This window comes from Cyprinus carpio, unplaced genomic scaffold, assembly GCF_018340385.1.
Source record: "Cyprinus carpio isolate SPL01 unplaced genomic scaffold, ASM1834038v1 S000006747, whole genome shotgun sequence".
NCBI lineage: Eukaryota > Metazoa > Chordata > Actinopteri > Cypriniformes > Cyprinidae > Cyprinus > Cyprinus carpio.
In genome coordinates, this window is record NW_024879346.1 from 164377 (window position 1) to 177063 (window position 12687).

General features: G+C 37.3%; 1 pseudogene; it reads right to left on the reverse strand.

The window, feature by feature from the left end:
• Nucleotides 1-291: 291 nt before the first annotated feature.
• The window catches only part of LOC109098251, a 95464-nt pseudogene continuing 83068 nt past the window's right edge, over nt 292-12687 (reverse strand).

Genomic DNA, 12687 nt, shown 5'->3' on the forward strand with positions numbered 1-12687 from the left:
ATTCCACAATTCTCCGATCAAAGTCAGCTGAGGGTTTCTCAATTGAATGGTGTAATAGTTCACAGCATGTGTGTGGTTTTCAAATAGCCGGTGACACATTGAAATGTTGCAATCAAAGCCAGATTCCTCAAGCTTCCTGTGTATAACTCCCATGAATCACAGCAAATATCGGAAACAAAAGAAACAACACAAGGCCATCTGCTGGACGGAGGTGTGGAAAATTTTGCAGGCCGCGAATCAAGTAGAGCTTATTTTTCTCCCCCCTTTTCAGTTCACAGAGAGTCCCCACTATTATTCCATCCCAGTTCCTCCAGGTTCCTTGTAGAGGAGCTGCAAGAGTCGGCCGGGGTGGCAGTTGTTGCGGTTGATCTTGCGCGTCGGGGGTCTGGTAGAGGGTGGAGGAGTTGGAGAAGGTGGGAGGGGGGAGTGGCCAGTTGTCGGAGGCAGGGAGAGGGGTATCCTGGTGGCGGGGAGGAGAGATCTGGGATCGTTCTGAGGAGCGGGGAGAGATGGAGAGCTGTGGTTCTGATTGGAGGAGGTGGGGCGGTTTCCTGGAGCCGCAGGGCCCCTGTCGCTCTGACAGCTGGTTTTTTCTCAGCTCTGATACACGTTCCTCTTTCTGTCGGGAGAAAACCATGAGGCCAAAATGAAGAGAAACCAGTTTCTATTGAGCCTAAAATATTATCTGTGCAGATATGAAAAAGAACTGAGAAAGGAAGAAGAAAGTAAACGTGACAATCTGCCACGGCTCTCATGACATTTAGCATCAGACAGGATAGGGGCAAATTTAAGAATGAGCTCCCTTTGAAGCTCAATTTGAATAGAACTGGCCACACAACCTACAGGATGCTGAATTGGAAAGATGGAAGAGGATTTTGCTAAATCATAATTCAAAGAAATTTCAGTCACACAAAAAGGGATTGGATTTCCTTTCAGTGCTCTTATTGTTAACTAAAACTATTAAAACATTTCCATAAATTAAATAAAAACTGAAAATAAAACAAAAGAACTAATAGAATGCAACTAACTGAATTAAAATAAGTACGTAAATTACACATTAACACAGCAAAATTTTAAAAAACTAAACAAAAATTAAAATAAAAACTATTCAAAATATTAAGAAATACTATGATAGTATTAAAAAATGATGCTAAAAATAACTTTCATTCGCGCTGCCACCAGAATGCTGAAACAAAAGAAAATGCATTTATTATACAACTTCATTCTGACTAACTGTGCTGATGTTCTTCCTTCGTATGTTAGTCATTTTTCTCAGCTGTGGTTTCTTTAAAAACAAAGTTCATTAACTGTCAAAAAGAATGCCATCAAAATATCCACTACATTGTTTATAGATCATGTATAAAATAAATTTTTACATCAATATTTGGAATCTATATAATCTAATGAGCTTTTACAGCTCGAGTAAATAAATTCCATGGTCCATTAATTCTGGAAAGATTTTTTTAGTCCTTGTGAAATGGCAATTATTTGGTACATTAGATGAAATAAATATATAAAATATATAATATACTGCAATTAATAAATAGAGTTAACAATATATCTGGGGAAGCCATATGTGACCCTGGACCACAAAAACATTCATAAGGGTCAATTTTTCGAAATACATCATCTGAAAGCTGAATAAATAAGCTTTCCATTGGTGTATGGTTTGTTATGATAGGACAATATTTTTTGCCGAGATACAACTATTTGAAAATCTAGAATCTGAGGGTGCAAAAAAATCTAAATTGCCTTTAAAGTTGTCCAAATGAAGTTCTTAGCAATACATATTACTAATCAAAAAAAAATATTTTAATGTATTTACAGTAGGAAACGTATAAAATATCTTCATGGAACATGATCTTTACTTAATATCCTAATGATTTTAATAATTTTGACCCATACAGTGTATTTTTGGCTATTGTTAATAATAAACCCCAACGACTTAAGACTGGTTTTGTGCTCCAGGGTCAAATATACTTATGTGTTAACATTCTGATGATTATCACCATATCTTAAGGTTTTCCACCCACAAAATCCAATTTATCCCCATTATATGTGTTATTTGACTCACTGTCTAAATCAAATCTCAGTGTTAAATTTCTGAGGCAGAAGACATATCATCTGTAAACTTGTGTTTGGTTGTTTTTACTTTCAGATTAAGGCAATCGGCAACAAATACATTTCCTGGGTTCTTACTGGGCATACATTATACCAACTGCTCTTTACAAGAGCCAATCAGTTATGTACATGGAAAATGAAGTCATCTTCCACCATGGTCCATAAAATTACAATGAATAAATAGTATAGATTTATATATTTTTTTATTACTTAAAAATGACAGTTACAGCAGCTTATATGTATGATTTCCCCTTGAACTCTTGTTTCTTTAATGACAAATGCAAATCTGCAATCTGTTACTACCCCAATTCACATTCCAAATAAAGTTAAAAATGCATTCTAAATTCAGTTCTGAAATGTGCTCTATCCTAGTATGAGACATCCTCAACAGCATGCTGGAGAAAGTGAAGGTGACACAGAACATCCTGGATGATCTTCACTGCAGCTCTGTGTTCTCTCTCTCCAGCTGGCGGGGCGGGGATTATCATTGTTGGTTTTTTCTTCATCATTGTTTGTTTGTGGGATGAGCCGGTCCTTCATGGTCTCCTGCTGGTCTGCTGCCCACTCACCACGACGTGATAAGCCTCCGCATCTGCACCAAAACACACAAAGACAGCCACACCACACAGGTTATAACTACAGACGGATTCATGTTGACAGAAATATATGTGAATGTAGTCTTCTATGTACTATTTTTTTATTTTTTTATGATGGTGGTTAGGGGGTTGGGCAGTAGGAGAAATAATAATGGTGTTTTAATAGTGATTAAAAAAAACAAATAAAAATATTCATCAAGTTATAAGGGTTATCATGTTGGAAATGAAAATTTAAGTCTCTTAATAGTCTGATTAAAGAATAATTCAAAGAGATCAGGTTAAAAATAATAATACAATAACACTGGTCTGGGTGTATACAACGTGGCTCCTTTCATTTGTATATATAGAAATGCTCTTATTCAAGTGCTTGTGTGTATAAAAACAGTCTGGCTTTATGTCTTTTCATCTCTTTCATATTCTCCAGAGATGGTAATAAACACCGTGTCTCCTCTAGACAGGATGACACTGATTCCACACATCTCCATAACATCGTCAACTCAGCGCGCGCTTTAAGATTTCACGAGGCAGACCCGCTGAGAGAGATGCATATGTCACACATTTTACGGCTCACTACTCTAGTTATCCATCATTAATATTCATCACTGTAATACATTATTTACATTACTGCTCCTTCTTGTTTTGAGAAAATGATCTTCTGTTGTACTTAGGGACGAAGAGGACAACACAGAGTGATGTGTAGACGGAGAAGATGATGGCCAGCGAGGCGAAGGGCGAACGAGGCACGAGTCCTTCACTTGCTTAGACGACAGAATCATGGTGTGACGGGAGAGCTAGTTATCATACACAACACCTGAAAGAGAGGGACAAAGCGATTCACATATACAGGTGTTTCTTTAACTATGGACACTTACAAACATTTTTCACTCCCTCATTTCTGTAATTTGTGTATTGACAACATCCAACAGTGTTGTTATTGTTAAGGAAAACTATACAAAATTGTTTGTTAATTTTGAAATTAAATTAAATAAAAAAGTTAAATGATTAAAAAACTTAAAAACTAGAAATGTTGCTTTCGCAACTAACTAAAATTACTAAAACTAAAACTGAAATAAAAATAAATTAAAGCAAAGTAGAAATATTAAAAAACCCAAAACTAATAAAAACATTATAACAGCACTTAACTTGAACATATATATATATATATCTATCTCTCTCTCTATCTATCTACTTCACTCTCTCTATCTTTTTTTTTTTTTCTATTTATTATCTATCTTCTATCTAGAAACGTATCTAATCTATAGTATTCTATCTATCTATCACGATATCTATCTATCTAATCTATCTCTATATCTATATTAGATTAGGGCTGGGCAAGTTTACAAGTATAATTGTAATGCAACATTTAATTTAGTGCAGCGATAACACATCTCTTTTGATATTATTATATTATTATTTTGAAAGTCCGATGCTCACTGGCTCTGAATACAAAATAGACAAACCATGGGGTTACAGGATGGGGTGGGATGTTGATCAGTACTGGTTTTGTTTGGGATGGGCGTCATCATGCGACATAAGCAATGAACACTGTGTCTACAACGGACACAAGAGGCGGGTGGGATTTTGAGATGATTCGTTATATATTAAATTTTTTATATAATTATATAATATACTACTTTTAAATTCATTATTGAATTTTGCACAAAACTATGTGATTAATTGCAATTAATTGCAGAAAAATCATGCGATTAATCGCAATTAAAAAAAAAAAAAAAAAAAAAATTAAATAGTGTTATTTTTCCGGCAATATATATTGGTGTGGTGTGTTGTTTTGTTGTGATTTGTTTTTTTTTTTTTTGTTTTGCATGTTTGTCACACTTTGATGTGTCAGATCATCATATTAGTTAAAAGAGTTAAGATACAAGTGAACACAAAATGCAGTTTTTTAAAATGAAGGTTTTATTATTAAGGGAAAAAACAAAATCCAAAACTACATGGCCCCAGTGTGAAAGAAAAAGTGTTTGCCCCCTAAACCTAATAACTGAGTTGGACCACCCTTAGCAGCAACAACTGCAATCAAGCGTTTGCAATAACTTGCAATGAGTCTGTGACAGTGCTGTGGAGGAGTTTTGGTCCACTCATCTATGCAGAATTGTTGTAATTCAGCAAGATTGGAGGGTTCTCGAGCATGAACCGCCTTTTTAAGGTCATCCACATCATCTCAATAGGATTTCAGGTCAGGACTTTGACTAGGCCACTCCAAAGTCTTCATTTTTTTTTTTTCAGCCATTCAGAGGTGGACTTGCTGGTGTGTTTTGGATCATTGTCCTACTGCAGAACCCAAGTTTGCTTCAGCTTGAGGTCACAAACAGATGGACCGAGACATTCTCCTTCAGGATTTTTTGGTAACCAGCCCAGAATTCATGTTTCCATTTATCACAGAAGTCTTCCCAGTCCTGAAGCAAGCAAAACAAGCCCAAGACCATCACACTCTACACCACCATATTTTACTGTTTGGATGTATGATGTTCTTTTTTTCTGAAATGCGGGTGTTACTTTTTACGCCAGACGTACTCCGGACCCACACAACTTGTCTTCTAAAAGTTAAAGTTTGTCTCGTCAAGTCCACAGATTATTTTCCCAAAAGTCTTGGGGATCCAGCAAGATGTTTTCTGTCAAAACTGAGACGAGCCTTTATGTTCTTTTTGCTCAGAAGCGGTTTTCATCTTAAATAATTTTTACAGAACATCGTGATAAATTATTTCTAATTTACAAATTTCTCAAATTATATTTACTTTGAACTTTTTCCTTATAAATGTTTACCCAAAACATGTTAAAATAGTTTAACGAATTATTCACAGATTTTTTTTTTTTAATAATGGATTTTCATTTATGATTGAATGTCTGGGTATGGGACATTCAGTATATGCATAAATGGCTACTGAATTTTTTTTTAATAAACGATGAAGGCATGATAATATATTCACAAGATTGTTTATAAGTGATGTTTATATAACTTAAAGAAACAAAGCATTCATCCGAAGGCAGAGGAGAGGAGAACAGAAGCCAAGAGAGAAAGAAGCATAAAGCAATAAATATTGATCATCACTCAGTCATTTCTCACAAAGCCAGTAAAATCTTATCCAGGCTAGCAAAAAGAAAATGGTTGTTCCTGGCATCAACAGAGGTGATCTTTTTTTGCAGGGTCATATAAGTTATTTTTGGACATGGGCAACAAAAAGTGCAAGCAGTTCTCTCTAAATCAAAGCGGGTTTACAGCTGGTCTGCACAGCAGTTAGCCTACGGCTTAGGAAGCGTCACAGAGCCCATCTGAATCACACCCATGACAGAGCAGTGATGATCGGTATGAAAAACCTGCACGCTTTTAGGCTAGTAAAATGCATGGCCATGCTAAATAATACAAGTGAAACCTGAATGGAAAAAGAGCAGCAAGCCAATCCTTAACAATATTTTCTTTTGTGTTCCAAAGAAGAATGACAGTCATATGGCTTTGGAACAACATGAGGGTGAGTAAATTATGGCAGATTTTTTACAGTATGTCAATTATTTAGTCATCCTCGCATGTCATTTCAAAAACCCATATGACTTTCAGCATCCTTCTGTGGGTGGAAAAACAAAAAGGAGAAAATTTTGGGGGGAATTATCTCCAAAAACAGCATAAAAAGCACAATAAAAAATAAACATTCTAACTTTGAGTGAGGGAAAAAACTAAAACTGAAGTTGTTACTCACTGTTTTTCTTTCATCAGGTTTATTGCTGGGTGCACTATTCTTATAAATAGCCACTGCTAACTATGGGAACATCAAATAGAAACATGTTTAATACCTGTACATGGTCCCTTCCAAAACAAAGAACTAAATAAAATAAATAATATTTCAAAAAAAACCATTCTTTTTCTTTGATTAGGGTGTTTTTTTTGGGCAAGTTTCCTCAGAACATGAATTCCATAAATCTTATCAGTTTGCTGTGAACAGGAGTGCTCTCATCTTTATTATTGTCCTCCAAGCAGCTTGAAATTCTAAAAAGTGTGATTGAGTGGTAATGGCATGGCAGATGGCATCTGAAATCATTTCTGGTAGCAGAATGGGCATTTGCTAAGGGCCAGGAGTCGGCCTTGAGACTTAGAAAAAAATTTAAAGTGAGAGAGAAAAGATTTTAAATGGCAAAATACGGCCCCTTGCTGATCTAAAGTCTCTCCCTCAATTGAGCTAAAATAGGGTGCAAGTGTATAATGGTTAATCCTTGGAGGCCGAGATGAAGAGCGACACACTGCCTCTTCAATTAAAAGCTTACAATGAAAAAGCTGATGGACAAAAGCTTTGTGCTTTATTTCCAATCAACCTTCACCACAGAAAACAGACCAGAAGTCTTTATATGGCAAATGGAAATGAGATTCGGGTGTACTTAGCGTCTATTACATTAAGTGTGTGATCAAGCGTAGGGTACGTGGTGCTTTCATGACTTGTGAGCCTTGAAATTTGCTAAAGTGGAACAGACGAGATGATGTGCCAAAAACAAACAACTTTCAACATTACTGAGGGACCACTTTACTTGAGTTTTCTAACTACTCAAGAGCTCCAGTCCCGTCAAACTGATTGTGCAATCTTATTCCCGGGTGATGAGGGGAAGCTCTCTTTCCCCCCTTTTTCCCTGTCCTCTATGGAAAACTCTGCGTCCCTGGACAGCATTCGAGATGGCCAGGCTCCTCAGGACACTTCACTTCCATCAGATCTAGCAGAGCCCACACTGAAGAGCTCCAGGCGTGTTCTTACTGCTTATGAGTGTGTTGTGACACACAACAGCTCCAGACGGACACCGCGTCCCATTCACAGGCCAACTCCCAAACTAAATTTGAGCAACGAAAGGAAAAAAAAACTTCCCTCTGCGGTGCTATTCAGTCATGTCAGCCCAACAGTTCTACCTTTTAATTGGACAATATTTGGGTGACAACTGACATTTCAAATGTCACCCAAGGCGCTCTTTAAAATGTCCAGAGGGACAAGTATAAAAAGACGAACAGACTCACAGAGACATTGTAGATGGCCATCCCAACAGCTCGATGATCGTTTATTTTTTCAGGTGGACACAGATTTGGTTTTCATAAGCCAGAAAAAGAAAATCCCCAGAAGCAGCAGCAAACCCTTATAGCCATAAACGACACCTAAAAGACAAAACAGAGACAAAAATAATGAACAGGTTTCCAAACATCCTTATTGTCCTGACCATTGTTCCTTCCCAAATCACTTCAGCACTCACTATTGATGGAGCTCATGTTGCTGCATTGGGCCACTCAAACAAACAGAGCAATCCAAACTTTTAGATTATATTAACATACCAGCATCAATATAATGGACTTCAATGGTCTGACTTTGGTGCTCAATGGGTTGAAGGTCCAAATTGCGGTTTCAGTGCAGCTTCAAAGGGCTCTACAGTTGAGGAATAAGTTTCAAAAACAAATTTTTAACCAGAAATGCAAGTCTTGCACTAGCTCCAAGATGCACGTCCGCAAATTCATGCATGACGTAATCATGTTGGAAAGGTCACCATGCAGTTAGCACCTCGTCTGTTTACATCAGTTCAAAAAGGTTGGGTAGGGGGAAACTTTGCATGTTCGCTTTGTAAACACTGGGTCGGTACTTCCTACATCACGCATGACCTTTCCAATGTGATTACGTAATGCGTAAGGTCGAGTTAGTGCAAGACAAGCATTTGTGGTTAAAAAGTATATACATTTAGATTTTTTAAGAAAATGACAGATCGTTTCGCTAATTAAGACAATTATTGATCGTTTGGGTTATTGTGGGTATCTTTGAATGACAGCATTGAAACTGCAATTTGGACCTTCAACCCGTTAAGCACCACTGAAGTCCATTATATGGACAAAAATCCTGAAATGTATTCCTCAAAAACCTTAATTTCTTTGCGACTGTCGAAAGAAAGACATGAACATCTTGGATGACATGGGGGTGAGTAAATCATCAGGAAATGTTTATTCTGGAAGTGAACTAATCCTTTAAATCATCGGGTAAACCTCGCTGGTGCAATGACGGTCACAGACAGGGGGTGCAGATTTAATTTAACTGAGTGTTTGCTAAAAACCAACTCTCTCAGATTATCATTTCAAATTTATTTGGCTTTGGATGTGACCGAAAATGGTTGCTATCCAAGCTCAGGGTGAGCTGGTTTTATTATGTAATTTAGTCCATCCATTTCCACCAGTTTGATGTATTTTCAGTTCTGATGCAAACATGATAGGAGGACATTATCACTCTGACAGGGTGATCAGTCATGTCACACGGGCGCTGCCTGCACCCCATGACTTTTGCCTGCATCTAACCATTCATACCCCTCACATTCACACCACCACTTTACTACTGAAGAACTCTGCTATATTTGTTTTTTTTTTTAGTTCTGTTCGATCAAGTATGTTCTCATCCAGATGTTGTGAAAGGACACTGCTGTCCATGTGTCCTTGGGACCAAGTGCCTAAAATGGTTTATTCAGAGAAACTGTCATGACAGAAGACAGGTTGTTTACGGCCCAGCACTGTGCTCATTTCTCAAGGACTTTGCCTGAAGAATACATTAAAGGCTGACCGTAACTGGAAGACCCAGGCCGCCAGTTCAATTTATCTCATAAAAGGTAGCAATTAATTTGTTTAATTAGTTAAACACTTACAAGAAGGAAACACATGAGTTGAGAGGCTGAAGGTCGTAGACCACCGGGGTTCCTTCATTAAATCACTCTTTCACGCTCACAGGCTTATAGGCATTATTCAGACAGCAACTATTTTTTATGTCCAACACCATGACAAAAATCAGGACGAAATAAAAGAGCAGAGACACAGTCTACCCATCTCGTTTATTTTCATGCACCAGCCGTGTTGTTTTAGTATCTGATTTAATATAGGAATTATGCAAATCAGGTAACATCAGGACACTAACATGTCTTGTAGGACACTTCTTAGCATTAGGTCATCAAGGACGCTGCAGACTAAACTTAAACCTTGTGAAAAAAAGAATTACACTTTTTACATACTTTTTGCAAAAAGTCTACATGTGACAAATATTCTTAAGTGTGTAAAGATGCAGTATCACTCCTCTAGTGTGTTCAAGGCAGCTCAGGCAGCTCTTATAAAATGTCTTAAGTGTGGCTTGACTACACTGCCACATCTGGATATACACCGCCTAATAATATAACACGTTTAATCATCTTTTGATGAATCACTGCCAGCATGAATCACTAGAAAAATGTACACAAAACATCTCCTTAAAAGAAAATTCTGTTTACTGCCTGTTTTCTACAAAAACGGACGCTTCATTTAAATATGCCTTCCGCAGGCCTAATTCAGCAAGATAGTGTCGGGTTTAACTAGAGTACGAGTGGTGGGTAAATAAAAAAGCAGGTTTTTTAATGGAAAGACTGCATACAAAAGTCAGGAAATGCATTATTAACTGGTAAAATGTATAAAATGCAGCAGTTCACTATTAAAAAATAAAGTTTCAAGGGGATTCCCAGGGATGCCATAGAAGAACCCATTTTTGGGTTCCCCAAAGAAACATTCAGTGAACAATTTTTAAAATTCTAAAGACATTTTTTCCACTATAAAGACCCTTTAATGCAATGAAAATGTTAGAAAAGAAACATTCAGTGAACGCCATAATAAGGCATTTATTTTTAAGAGTGTAGGCATTTACATTTGACAAAAAACAAATCAGAATTGGGTGCACTGTGAACAAATACAGTGTCAAACCCAGAGAAGTCTTACCAAGCCATGTGTTCATTTTCTCTGAACTGCAGTGCTGCAGCAGAGGCTCGATCAACTGATCCACGTCACCCTTTAGGTGCTTCTTTAGTGAACTTCTGCTCAGATAGAAAGGAGAAACACAACAGCAGCTCATTCAATATTTTGTTTATATCCACCTTAGGGCCAAACACAATAAATCCAGCTGTGCAATATACAAAAAACACAGTCCTTGTGTGCTGCCGTACCTCCACTGTGATGTGCAGGGGATCCACAATCTGCCAAATCATAAGGGACAGGATGTCGATAACCAGCAGGACTCCCACAGTGGCATAGAGCTTCCATGGCTCCAGGTGCTGCTGGGATATAAAAGGACCACTGAATCAACTTTCCATCCTGGACAGTGAAAGACACAGCTTGCCCCGTGATTCATGACATCATATAAGCGTAAGTGCAGAGAGCTTGACGGGGAAACAATGGCCCATTATCAGGATGCCAATTCAATCCTCCACACGGGTGGCCGCACTTTATGGTTTAAGTGAGGAAAGTGTCTTCAATGGATTTCGGCTGAGAACATAACGCTGCAGCAAAATCAATAGTCATTCTTTTTTGTAGCGAGGATGGTGTTTGTGAGCAATTAAACATAAAAAGCATTTATTTAAAGAGCAACATAAAAGTGTTTATGTTCTCTGTGACTCGTATTGTTTATCGTCACTTTTGAGAGCTCATAAACCTCAAACACACACCTTCGCAGCAGCGAAGATGGAAGAACTCGCACATAGCCACACAACTGACTGGGTTCAAAACAAGTTAAGCTCTATGTATGGACTGCTATCAATTACTACAGAACTTTTGACTCATGCCTCTGTAAAAATGAACAGGAATGGACTAGAAAAGGACTATGAGTCATTTCAGGGGGGTTACAAGCAAAAATATGAAGCTTGCAATTTTGTTCAAGTGCTTATATTAAGGCTCTAAAGGCACTTCAATCATCCTTTTAAGCGGTGGATCTACTTTTCTGGGTGGATGAGCTTCTGGTTTCCCCATAGGCTTCCATTTTAAGTATGTTTTTACAAACTGAGAATCAATGTGTAAATTATTTCCTGTGTTTGTTTTTGTCATTCTTTTCAGACAGTATCTGATGTATTTAATGTGTTAAGGGGACATTTTCATGACAATTCACAAAATACAATACCCATCACGAGTTCCTCTGTACTTTAAATTAGAATGTTTGTCCCAAATATTTCTTTCTGTCTTATGGTCTATAATAAATGCTGACACTATTCTGTTTTCCATATTTTCCTTTTGTATCCTGACGATGACTTTGAAGAATCCACTTCAAACTAACTTACTGATGCTCAGTCCTGTGTTTGTTTGTTAACTTATTTTTTAACATAAAAAAAATATTTTTCTAGTGGCTCCCTCAGTCAAAGAAGCACGTTTGAAAAATGACAAAGCTGTCAATTTGATACCCCACTGCACATCACAGATCATTTCTCAATCTCTGAATCCTTTCTTTGTGTAGACCAGACGAGAGAGGAGAGAGAGAGAGAGAGAGAGAGAGAGAGAGCTCTCCACAGGGGCTCATGACAAGCTCTTCTCCACCACTAGATGGACGTTCAAGAATATTCAATAATAGGCATTATGTACTTACCCTGAAAATACCTTTCTCCTCTATCTTTATCTCTTTCTCTATCCTTATTTTAGTTATTATGGCTGTGCGTTTGTGTGATGGGTGATCTGACCTTCAAAACATCACTTTCTTAATACAGCACAGAACTAACAATTATAAATACATACATAGCTTTTGTTAATCTTAGTTATCGTTAATTTTCAGCATGTTCTGATAAACTTTTAGTTAATGCACTGTGGACTAAAATGAACAATAAACAATTGTATATGTATTTACTAACATTACCTAAGATTAATAAATGCTGCAAAAATGTATTGCTCATTGTAAGGTGGTGTAAACTAATACATTAACTAATGGGATCTTAAAGAGTTAGAAAAATCAAACATAATGATTTGAAATGATTTTGCTTGCAGTGTTTTTTGTGGGAGCCTGTGCTGTATGATAAATGTGCTGTTTTAAGGATGCTCAAGGACAACGGGAGACCCATCGCTACGAGATCACAGATGACAGAGAGACGGTGGAAGTGAGAAGGAGATCTAAAGATGATAACAGAGAGCGGAACGAGATGTATACTTTATAAAGAAACAATAATTCCACTATCATATATTGATCAT